Source organism: Hyaena hyaena, unplaced genomic scaffold (genome assembly GCF_003009895.1).
Source record: "Hyaena hyaena isolate Hyena2069 unplaced genomic scaffold, ASM300989v1 scaffold_580, whole genome shotgun sequence".
NCBI classification, from domain to species: domain Eukaryota; kingdom Metazoa; phylum Chordata; class Mammalia; order Carnivora; family Hyaenidae; genus Hyaena; species Hyaena hyaena.
This window is the reverse complement of record NW_024081213.1, coordinates 746,465-758,829: the sequence shown is the minus strand read 5'-3', so window position 1 is coordinate 758,829 and position 12,365 is coordinate 746,465. Positions and strand designations below refer to the sequence as shown.

The 12,365-nt window shown below is 49.7% G+C and overlaps 1 pseudogene; it reads right to left on the bottom strand.

The window, feature by feature from the left end:
- Positions 1 to 5,181: 5,181 nt before the first annotated feature.
- Positions 5,182 to 8,776, bottom strand: LOC120248311 (annotated as a pseudogene).
- Positions 8,777 to 12,365: the final 3,589 nt, after the last annotated feature.

Genomic DNA, 12,365 nt, shown 5'->3' with positions numbered 1-12,365 from the left:
ACCACCCTGCCACTGACAATGCCCACCCACCACTTCTTGCCAGAACGCTCAAGCTCAGTCATCGGGAGGTGGACGTGAAGCTTTGACTTCTTCCACTCACCTTGCGTCACGGATACAGCAGCCTGCTACCCCCGGCAGAACCAGCTCCCACAGGGCCGCCCACTTTTTGCCCAGTTCTCACCCTTATACTGCACTGCCGTGTTTATTCTCCTACTCTGCTTCCTGTTCTCTCCTCATCTGGAAAACTCTTCACTTTTCCCTATCACCAAAAACTGAAATTCCTTTGAGGTCCAGTCAAAATGCACCATTTGCATGAGACCCTACTCATGGCTCCAATGCACACCAATCTTTCCTGCCAAGAAGAACACTCCCTTACAGGATGGGCCAGATTGGGGGGTGAGGGGGAAGCCCTGAGACTTGAGCCATGGAGAGTTCTGGTGTCAGACTAGGCCACCAAGTGGCCGGCAACCAGGCCAAGTGCAAACACTCACTGAGAACCAAATCGCCAATGCTGAGGAAGGCTGAGCCCATGGCCGAGCCCGGTGTGGGTGGGCAGTGGGTCTGAAAGCTTCGATGGTCATGGAGAAGGGCATTCAGGGAGAGAGTGGAACACCTGTGCACAAGGCCATGTGTACCAGAATAGACATTCCACATCATGTGGCATTCTTTCTAACAGGAAAGAATTAGACACAGTCTTAAATGGCCATCAAAAAGAGAAAGGATACATAAATAGCAGTGCAGTCAATCTTGTATCAACATGGATAAGTCTCAAAAACAGTGACTGAAAAGTATGCAGAGGATACCATATGATGCCACGCATATAAAGTTGGAAAGCTTGCAAAACCATGTCATATATTATGTGTGGATAGTGAAATGTATAGTGGGAAAGACAAAGGCCAATTTCAACAGGGGACAAAGAGAAAGAGGGAAATGGCACCGAGGAGGGTTAACAATGTTTTAAAAATTGGCTGAAGATGAGGCACCCAGGTGCTCAGTCGGTTGAGGGTCCAACTCTTGATCTCAGTTCAGGTCTTGTTCTTGGGGTTGTGAGTTTAAGCCCTGCCTTGGAGTGGAACCTACTTAAAAACAATTTTTGCAGGGGGCACCTGGATGGCTCAGTGGGTTAAGTGTCCTACTTCGGCTCAGGTCATGATCTCACGGTTCGTGGGTTCGAGCCCTGCGTCGGGCTCTGTGCTGATAGCTAGCTCAGAGCCTGGAGCCTATCTTCAGCCTCTGTATCTCCCTCTCTCTCTGACCCTCCCCTGTTCACACTGTCTCTCTCTCTCTCTCTCTCTCAAAAATAAACAAAAAATTAAAAAAAATTTTTTTTTGCTGAAGCAAACTTGGGGAGAGAGGGTATTTGTGTTATTTGGACCGTATTCTCTAAAGTCTCTTCTGTGTACTTGGAATATTTTATTATGTTTAAAGGGACACAGGTGTCCTCCAGGGGCCACCTCGGCCTAGTGACCATCTGCAGCAGGTTTAGACTCTGGCCACAGGTGAGAGCATCCAATGCCTGACAGGGAGCAGACCTCCCTTCCCTGGGGGTTCTGGTAGAACATAACAGGTGTGTTCTTCATCTCACGTTCCTATGGCCTTTGCTCCAGCCCTCCTGTGCAGATAGCAGATCCGGACTGTGCCTTCCGTTGAAGCTCCTCAGCCCCTCGCAGTGGCTCAACCATCACTTTTTGATTCAACATCTCTCACGTTTGCCCCTGATGAGATTCTATCCAGTCTTGGATGTGTTCCGGTTTGGCACAAAATACCCTGTCCATGTGGGTCACCCTCCGGGGCTGCGTGGCCCACCTGGGACCTCTCACATAGCCCCTCAGAATAGCCCATGACCGCTAGCCACAAAGTCTCTGAAGCTGTGGCCTGCAGTCTAGAAAATGTTGAGGAAGAGGTTTGATAGTGATGGAATGAACCCGAAGACACGTGAGAGAATCCTGTGTGTCAGAGGCAGGAATTTCATAAGACTTAGGGAGATATTCGGTGCAGTTCCAAACATCAGAGGACAAATGCCCGCCTGTACTTCTTTGCAGAACTTGGTTCCCTGAGAGTTTTATAGCTCAAATAAATGGCATTAACAGTGAACACATGCTAGGTTTGGATAGGGATTGAGAATCCACCCTCAAAAAATAACAAATAAAATAGAAAGTGCCACTTGGGCAAAGCTCCCTGACTGGGACATTCTAAGAATAGTTTTTATTAACGGTCTACTCTGGGGACGCCTCAAAAATGGCTGCACGTTAGAATTACCCCGGGGGAGCTTTTCAGCCCATCATCACCCAGACCTCAGGTCGGTTAACTCAGGGTCTCTGGGAGTGGGGCTGAGCATTTTTAAATATCTCCCCAGGCGACTGTGAGGCACAGGGAGGATTCCAGAACCATGTGTCTACACTGCATGCCACTGAGTTGGGCACCAGCAAACAAAACTGAACAAAGGAACCCCTGCCCTTGAGGAGTTAGAGAACAGTAGCGTGCAGGTTTGTACACACACACACTCCAAGGCTGTGAGCACTCGGGGGGGGAGGGGGGGGAGGGGGGGAGGGAACCAGCTCTGTGATCATTCTCGATGGTGAGAATGAGCAGGGCAAGTGGGAGAATGGGTGGGGACTCCCCGATGACACACGGACACACGGAAGGGCCTCCCTCTTGTTGATATGGGACAAGAGAATGAGTCAACGCTTGGAACCGCTCAGGCGAGGGAAAGGCCTCCAGGCTCCATCTGGTTTCCAGGCACGATTTTGCTCAGTCGTTCCAAAGAAAGAGAATTTCCTGAAGACACCCCGATGGGAAACCTGCCGCCTCCACCGGCAGCTCGGCCCTCCTGGGTGGCAAGTTTGCCTTTCATGGCCACCCTCAAGCAACAGCCTCAGCCATCGCCTGCTTTACCCTGATCCCGAGCCACACGCCCCTCAGCCTTCAGGACACCCCTGATTGTGGGAGGTGTATTCAGGCTGGAGCACAGCATTCAGGAAACGAGCCCCTTCCCCCTTGAACTGACAAACCTCAGGGAAGACAGACCCCTGTCTGGAGGAAAGCCTTTGTGTGAAGGAGTCGTCCCTGGTCTCAAGAGACTGAAGGCAAGGAGTGCTCCCCCTCTGCAGAGGGCCTGAGCTGAATAAACAGAAAGGTGCCCTTACACACCCAGCGCCTTTGGCGGGGCAGGCAGCGGGGGGCTTGTTACCATTATTATAGCTGGGGCTGCAGAGGTTGGATTCCTGGTGACTTTGGAAACTGGCAGCCGGGATGTTACCCAAGACATCTGCCTTTCCGCACACGGAGCGGCCGGGCTCATGGCTGGAATTTCAAACACTTGTCCCAATTGCCCTGGTCATTGGTATGCTCGACACTTGGTCATTGACCTGACACTGGGTTCTCATGCTCCCTACCAGGGACTGGCAGCCTTGAATGCCACCGACACAGGGAAGAGCCAATGAAAAGAGGTTGTAGAAGCAGATCTGCCACCACCCTGCTCCCCAGGGGCCCAGCCGTGTGGCCAGGACACTGAGAGGGGTGCTGGCCGCCTTCCCCACAGTCCTGTGTTGTCGGCTGAAGTCTCCCCTGAATGTTTCTCCTCGAGTGCAAACCACGGCTGGAGTCTCCGGGAGATGAGTCTCCCATGATCACGCTGCACTACAAACGGAGTTTTACGTTTAAAGATCGTGTTAGATGGCACATGACCGGAGGGGCACATAAAGGAGAAACCCCTTCCTGACGCTGTTATTCTACACATACAAGTTCAAGTCCCTAACAAGGCTCTGTCTGTTTTCAGTCCCACCCCGACTCCGAGGCCTTTGTCCAAAAGAGGAGAAAAGGAAGCTTTAAATCAAGTCACCCTAAATCCTCTTTTATCCTTGGGATAATCTGTCCGGTGTCTGTGCCTCTGCTGATGCAGTGGTATTCTGGTGCCCCAGGCACCGCCCCCCCCCCCCCCGCCCCGGCTCCTTCCAGGGGTCACAGAGGTGGCCTCAAACATCTCCCCTCTCCCTGCCTCTCCTCTCTCCACCATAGACACACAGTTGGAAGGAAAAAGCTTGAGAATCTTCTGAAATCTAAGTAAATAGACAGGGTCGTTGCGGTAGGTAGGGAGACTCCGGCATAAAATGAAGCCTCTTCATGCATTAAAACGTGGCTGTGGTCAGTGCTGAGTTCGCACCCTCAAGTCCAGGTGGGATGGACTTCCTGGTAGAAACCGAGTCTCCCAAACACCAGCAGGGTCGGCATCATTCCAGGGAAGTCGGCATAAAAGCTGTCGTTTGGATCCCAACGGTTCCGCCTTCTAATTGTCACTGCCACTCATTGAGCAGTGACTAAATGTTCCTCAAGAAATCCTCCCAATAACCCCTATAAGGTTACTACTGATTCTTCACTTTACAACGGGGGAGACTGAGCCTCAAAAAGATTGAATGACTTGCTCAAGGTCACACAGCAAGGAAGTGGTAGAGCCAGGATCAGGGCATCTGACGCGGCAGCCTGGCTTGTAACCACTCGGCCATAGTGCTATTCACGCGTGTCACGGAGGTGGCAGACTACCACCTCACTGGTCCCCTGGACCACTAGTTCTTCTTTCCCGAGAAGTGGGGCTTGGGATTCTCCTTGCCCTCCCTGAGGATTATGAGAGGCCTCCCGTTGCTGAGATCCAGGCGGCTGGGAACAATTGAAAACTTCGGTGGAATGGGGAGGCAGGTGGCCTGCAAAGGCAGGAATGTGGCAGGAAGAAAAGAACTAGTCATGGAGGGGCTCCTGAGTGGCTCAGTCAGTTAAGCATCTGACCTCGGCTCAGGTCATGATCTCGAAGTTTGTGAGTTCAAGCCCTGTGTCGGGCTCTGTGCTGACAGCTCAGAGCCTGGAGCCTGCTTCGGATTCTGTGTCTCCCTCTCTCTCTGCATCTCTCCCACTCATGCTCTGTCTCTCTCTCTCAAAAATAAATCAACATTAAAAGAAAAAACACTCATCGTAGAGCAGCTCTTGAGTGGTCTGACAGGCAGTGGGATCTGTCCAAAGCATCGTGTGAGCAAGGGAGGTGGCCATGGGGCCGATGTGCTTGGGAAGAGAGTATTCATTCTTCCGGGGTCTCTTTTAGGCAAGAGTCTCAAAAGGTGGTTTGCCCACTGACAAGGTGTACATGACTCACCCAACTGACCCCACGTCTGCTTCCAAACTGTGCCCTCTCACTCAGCCCCACTGGATTTTCCTTCTATCCTTGTCATACTTGGCTTTGCTTGCCAGTAAGAACCCCCTATTTTGGTCCTCAGATCCTCACTGAGTAGGAGTTAGCCCAGCTTGAGGTCCCCGGTTTCAGTGCAGGTGGTGGCAGCCAGGGACCATCTGCCACAGGTAGTGATGGGCCGCAGGCTCGCTCAGTGCTTTCCTCCCCCAAGACTCCAGCAACAGAGCTCCAGCGCAAGTCGTTATACTTGAAAAAGGCACGGGAGCCCGTGATGTGTTGGTGGATGAGGCTGCGGTGAATGCACATCTCCATGGGCGTTTTCTTCTTCTGGAACAGCTTGAGCAGCAGCGACTTAGGCAAGGTCTTGCCCACAAATACCTTCTTGGGGTCTGAGACCTAGATTTCGAAGCATTTGATGAAGCCTCCCTTTCCCAGAAAGCATCTGCTGGACTTCGAGGGTCCACTAAGACCTCCTGGATCTCCTTCACAAGCTGGGCGGTGGCCAGGGCCTCAGGAGCCAAAACTGCTGGGCCCCTGGCATCCCAGGGCCAGCTTCCCGGCAGTCACCACCATGCTGCTGTTCCCGGAGTTGCTCAGCAGACCTAGTAGGCTCTGAACTGAGGCTTGGCACTGCTCCACAGCAACCTGATTCAAACACGGCTGGGAAGGGGGCAGGGGGGCATTACAACAGCTTCTTTTATTTTTTTCTATAATTAAGGAGGGAGTAGCTCAAGTTCTCCAGGTGCCCTAGGCTGTCCCACACTGTGCCCCACATACCGCTCCCCCACGGGATCCCAGTCCTGGACTTGGTTTGTTTCCCAGGGCAGAGGGGAAGTGGAGGCAGGCATTGGTAGGGAAGGTAGCTTTATCAGATTAACTCTGGTAAAAATGCTCAGGCTCCCCAGCCCCTGCGAGCAAGATGCCCCAGCCGCCTGTGTGCCCAGTGATTTCCAGGCTGGTGGGGGGCTGTTTTTCCTCCAAACTCTTGGCCAGCCCTGCATCTCTGCCGAGGGCTGTGGTTCGGGGAATGTTTTGACTTGAAATACTCAAGCCCGTGGTGGTGGTTGGAGTTGTGAGACCCTTCTGTGCGCAAAGGGAAAATGAATGGTCTATTTAGGGGCTGCTAACGATTCACAGTATCAAGAACAGGCAACAATTGTGCCGCTGAGCTGCGGCTTTCTGAGGGGCCTCCCCAGGGGAGCTGGCCGGGTGGCCATCGTGGCCTGGCTCCGGGCATTCCACTTGGAAGACCGCCCACTAGTGGAGGCGATGCTGCCAGAAGATGGGGCCCCGCCTGGCTTTCTCAGGGCCTCTCCTCAACCCCTTCCCAGAATACTCTCTTCCCGGGGCCTGTGGTGTTCTTGGGCTGTGAGTGAGCCTGCTTTCCCCAAACCACGTGAACTTTTCTCTGGACAAACGGGGGAAGGAAATGCTCCTGTTTGGAAATGCCTAGAACAGCTGTTCTTGGGCCCGAGTTGTGAGGTTGTAGCTCACTGTGGCAGACACACAGGTCCCCAGAAGGAGGAAGCTGGTTTTCCTCTCAGGACAAAATGGTGGTCCCTGGAGCCGTGGGTACATTCCAGAGTGCTGTTTCTATCACCACAGCGATGCTTCGTTTCACTGCATCCTAGGATCAGAAGAGATGGTGAGGATCATAGGCTCTTAAACCCTCAGCCTAGTTGAAACCTGACCAGTTTACTGAAATGCCAAAGTTTGTTTCAAAAATCAATGGCAGTTAGGAATGGTATTCATCTAATTTATCAAAATGAATACTTATATAGGTACAAATAATCTCAGTCAAAATCCTGACAGGCTTTTGTACAGAAATTCACAAGCTGATTATAAAATTTATATAGAAATGCAAAGGATTGGGGCACCTGGGTGGCTCAGTTGGTTGAGCATCCGACTTGAGCTCAGGTCCTGGTCTCATAGTCAGTGAGTTCAAGCCCCGCATCAGGTTCTGTGCTAACAGCTCAGAGCCAGGAGCCTGCTTCTTCTGTGTCTCCCTCTGTCTCTCTGCCCCTCCCCAGCTCTCTCTATCTCTGTCTCTCTCTCTCTCTAATATAAATAAATAATAAAAAAATTATAAATGCAAAGGATCTAGGAAGAACAATTTCAAAAAAGAACAAAGTTGTTTTTCAACTAACACTACCTGATTGAGGGCCTAACATAATGCTACAAAATAGATAATATGGTCCTGGACACACATAGAGTGTAGACACACAAGTACAGATCAATGCAACAGAGTAAGAGTCCAGCTGTGGATCCACACATTTATGGTTAATAAGTTGTGCTAGTATAATTGGACCTCCATATTCATAAAATGAACTTTGACCCTTCCTACAGACCACACACAAAATGAACTTGAAATGGGGGGTTCGGGAATTTGAGCCCCATGTCGGGCTTTGTGCTGACAGTGCAGAGCCTCCTTGGGATTTTCAGTCTCTCTCTCTCTCTCTTTCTCTCTCTGCCCTTCTCCTCCTCATGCTCTCTTTCTCTCTCTCTCAAAAATAAATAAATATTTTAAATAAATAGATAAATAAATAAATTTTCATCTATTTTCCAGGATAAGTTGATATTACTGATTTTTATCCACAGTGAATGTGATCATTAAAGTGAATCTTTCCCCCACCCATCATGCCCTGAGTGTGTGAGTGCAGGGCCCAGTGACAAGTGCCAAGGATGCCAAGGGGTGCCTCCCAGCCCTTGTTCTCAGTCGACTCTTAGAGGACCTATTGCAATGAATGCTTTCTTAGCCTACACACGCATTCATCCTACAAATATTATTGAGCACCTACCGTAAAACCAAAAGTTGAATTTTAAAGTGCTTTCTCTACAACAGACTTATAGTCAGATCCTAGATCATGCTGACCTTTGACTAGTTAGAGCAAATAATTAAGAAAGTATTGCTCACTTTAACTTGGATAATGGCAATATCTGGGGTTTTTTGTTTTTTGTTTTTTGTTTTTTTTTGCTTAACTGACTCATGTGGTAGGTTTGGGTATTTTATCATTGTTGTTCACAGTCATTTCAAAAATATCAAATCTATTGTTCAGCAAAGGAATCTCATCTTCTTCCCAAAGCACATTTTTCAGTCTCATTCAGAATGTCAGTTATTTGAATCATCATTTGGGAAGAATGAATGAGGTGTTTGGGAGTGGAGTACTTTATATCAATACCAAATTATAATTCTTGGGCCAAGAATTATATGATTATTTCTAATTGGTCCTGAGGGCTGCAGGAAGGGAAATCATTGCTCCCTCAGGTTATGTGGGCCCACTTGGCCTTGGGGGCAATATTTCAGGGTGGGGACTCTGAGCCGGGAACTTTGCTGTTTTGTAATCATTGAGCACCGTGGTGAGATGCAGAGAAACCACGATCGATTCACAGTGGTGTGGGACTCTGTTCCTCTTCTGAGCATGTCCATCTGCCCCTCTGCCACCTCCAACAATCCTGACAGGTGCAAAACGGAGGGCACAAAGAAGGAAATGTACTCACGGTCAACTGCTAGTTGGTAAAGCTTGAATTTAAAACCCAACACTTCTGACCCCTCATCTCCGAGTTCTCCTTCTGCACGATTGTCCTCTGTCTCTTCTTCATCTCCAGTCACATTCAGAGCCTCCGTGTCCAGAGACTAAAGCCAATCCCGACTCTGCCTCACCCCTAGCTCCCAAGGCCCACTTGGTGGCACCATGACCTTAATTACCAGCCACTCTGGGCCTTTCAGTTTTTCTTCCCACGGTATCTTGAGTTGGCGCTCTGACTTTCGGGCCCCTGCTCTATTTGCAGAGAAAGCTTTTTCCTTAACTCAAGCCTGATCATCTGAATGTCTGATTCCCTGAGGGATCCTCTTACACAGCCAAGCCTTTGTTTGATTGCGGAGGCTGCCTGCCTCCCCTCACATGTATCTGCGCTCTGTCTGGGGGCCCCCACCCGCAGCCTCGCTCGCCTGCACACAATGGAAGACCTGTGTCTCTTACCACCGTGAGGATGTTACAGTGGAGGCCAGGGCCGGCTGCCAACCCTTGGTGCTGCGGAAGCCTTCACAGCCTGGCTGGTGTGACTGACAAGGTCAGCAGCTGAGTTGGTGCTGGGCCCCAGGGGCGAGATCCATCTAGATCACTGGCTCAGGGAAGAGGTGACCTGACTCTTCCCTGAGCCCCCCATCGCGTCCAGCAGAATCCTGTTCCTCAGAGATCATAGCTTTCTTCGACTGCCTCAAGAGGCCAAGGCCTGACATAGCAACGAAAAACTTTCTAACTTGGGAAGATCTCAATCATCCTCTTCATCATTTTTCCAAGGAGTCTAATGCAAACCAAAGCCATCCATCCATCCATTCATCCATCCATCCATCCACCCATTCTCAATTTACTCTTTTAGTCATAAAAATACTTATTGGGCTCTTACTATATTCCTGGCCAATTAATGAAGCTTGAGCTGCCTTTTCAGAGTCTTCACATTCGCCAGGCCTCAAAGCCCATCCTAAATGCTTCCTTAAACAAGATACCTCTCTTAGTATTTCTATTTTAATCCCATCTGGTAGTACACAGAGCCCTCAAGGGCTCACTGCTCACTGCTGTCTCCGCCATTCAGGCCTTCCCGGGCTGACTAGTACAGCGGCTTCCTCCCTTAGTGCTGCTTCAGACTGGAAAGTCAACGCCAGAATCAGTTTCCCATTCTCTACCCCTCAGTCAGACCGCCCCCCCCACCTCCCCCTCCCCACCTATTCCCAAATCCTTCAGCCTTTCCAAGGCCAGCCCTTCCCACAGGACATCTCCACCCTCACTCACTGTGTACTTCACAAGTAACCCAGTCAGTCTCTGTCCTACTACTGAGGCCTTCTAAGCACGGGAGCAAGATTCATCTTCTTACCAAAACACTGTGGTGGCGCCTCACGCACACTCTAACATGCATTCCTTGCCCACTGCTCTGAGGCTGGTTTTCAGTCATTTCATCAAGTGTTTGTTGAGCACCTACCATATTCCAATGACTCTGAAAGACCCTGAGGATATAGTAGTGAGCAAAATATAACTGCAGCCTAAATGGAAAGACAAAAACAGACAAAAGGAGACAGTCCCTGCGATTGGCATTGCATCCGGAGTATTTCACGGAAGCCCCAAGGCTGGCCCAGGAGGGATTTGTCAGGAAAGATTTCCTGGAGGCGGGGCAGGTAACCTCAACAAAAGCGCCCTTGCCTGCATTCAAGGTCTACTCGTGTCCTCCAGACTAAGAGTGTTTATTTTGACTTTGCCTCTCCTGCAAATTAAATACCCTGTCTCACCTGCCTTCCTCCTTCCTCCTCTATTGTGAATTGTTTGTCCATGTGCAGAACTCAAATCCCCAACTAAATGATAAATTCCCACAGGGCAGGACCAGAGGTATTTGAGCCAAGTCTAGCCATGTGGTCTCTACTGCATTGGCCCACATGGTAAATTTGTAATGTTTCAATGAGGGACACTGGCGGAGACTGGCCGTGTTTCAGCGGGACTATGGCTGTACGTTTCCCCACCAATCAGAGGACACACACAGGAGGAACTGAGGTGGGCCACTTCCGAGCCTGGACCTTAATAATGCTGCGCAGACTCTCTCCCACGCCTTCTTCCCTCTTCTCCTTGCAGACACCCAGATGGGGCTGGGGCCTTGCCTTAACCATGACCTGCAAAAGAAATCAACATCCTGGTTCCTTAAGACAATTGTATTGTTGGCGCCCTTTGTTGCAGCAGACTAGACTACTGCCAGCACGTCAGCTTTCCAGATTCCAATGGGGAAAAGAAATCTAGCAACGCTGTCTGTAACCTTATAAGACGGCAGTCAGCAGGAGCTAAGTCCCAGTTTGTGACAGACCCCGCAGTGCCCCCCCAGGACCCTTTTTCTCTTGCTTTTCCAACCCTTCACTCTTTCCCATAAGCTGCCTGATGCTTGCAGACAGTTGTGGTCTCAGAAACATCTGAGCCTCAGAGTAGAACGTGACTCAGAGATCTAATACCAGACAATCCACCTGCTCGGCTCTTCTCTCAAGAGGTTTGCTGTTTGAAAACCTAAACCAGTAATCTCAAGCCTGGTTTAGGACCTGGGTCAAAACCAATGCCTCTCCCCCAAAACAAATATTCTATAATGTCCCCTTTATATTCCTGATATTAAGCTAATATTACCCACCTTACACATAATTGTAAAACTCAGTATAATGCCCTAATGACAGTACAAAGGAGAAATAAAATGACAATCGCTTATGATAATAGCATGTGTTTCAATACATAAAGGTTTGGAGCGACAACTTTAGGAGCCAGTGCAAAGTATCAGATGCTCCCCGGGCAGGAACAGAAGCTCCCGTGAATCGGACAGCTTTGGATGCAGACTGGCACAGGTATGTGAGTCTGGTAACTCATTGTGGCATTGCCATCAGGGAGGTGATTTTTTCTAAAAGGTGAACAGCTCTTGGTAAAGCCCTCCTTCCCCCACCTCCAAATTCAATCTTTTCTTGATTTTTCACAACAACATTTCTGGGAAACTTTGTGCATTTTAAAATGTGCAACGAATGCTTTATCAGTAAAATAGAGTTCCGGTTCTCCAATCATCCCAAACACATTCTCTACTCAAACACACACAACAGGCCCCCGGCTGTCATGCAGCACAGAGGATAGTTCTTGGCTGGGGACACCATCCAGAGCCTTCCAGCCTGTCTAGCATCTCTGCCCTTTCCCCCCATTGAACGCTTAGATCACCCCCCAACCCAACCATTAAGACAACCAAACACACCCACACATTTCCACACATTTCCCTTCCAGCAGATGTTTCTTCCTCCATGAGAACCAGTGCCTCAATCCAAGAAGACTCACAGAGAGGTGAAGGCGATATTAAAGCTTTTCCTGAATATGACTCAAGTTTTTCCTCATGCTTGCTGAAAATGAGACATCACCTCATCTCGACGTTCTGGAACTATCTAGACTTGTTAGACATTTGTTCAGGGAAGGAATGGGTAGTGATCAGAAAAGACTGTGGGGCCCTCCCAGTTGAGAGCACTCACTTTTCCCTGTGGTTCTCAGGGGTGAGGCTTTACCTCCAAGCTTCTGTTTTTAAAAAGGACGTATAAATAAAGACAGAGGCTGAACCGACAGCCAATTCTCCCATCCCTCTCATCTGCCTAATAATAGCTTCTGGGAATGAGTCGCATGGAGATGTTGACTGACTG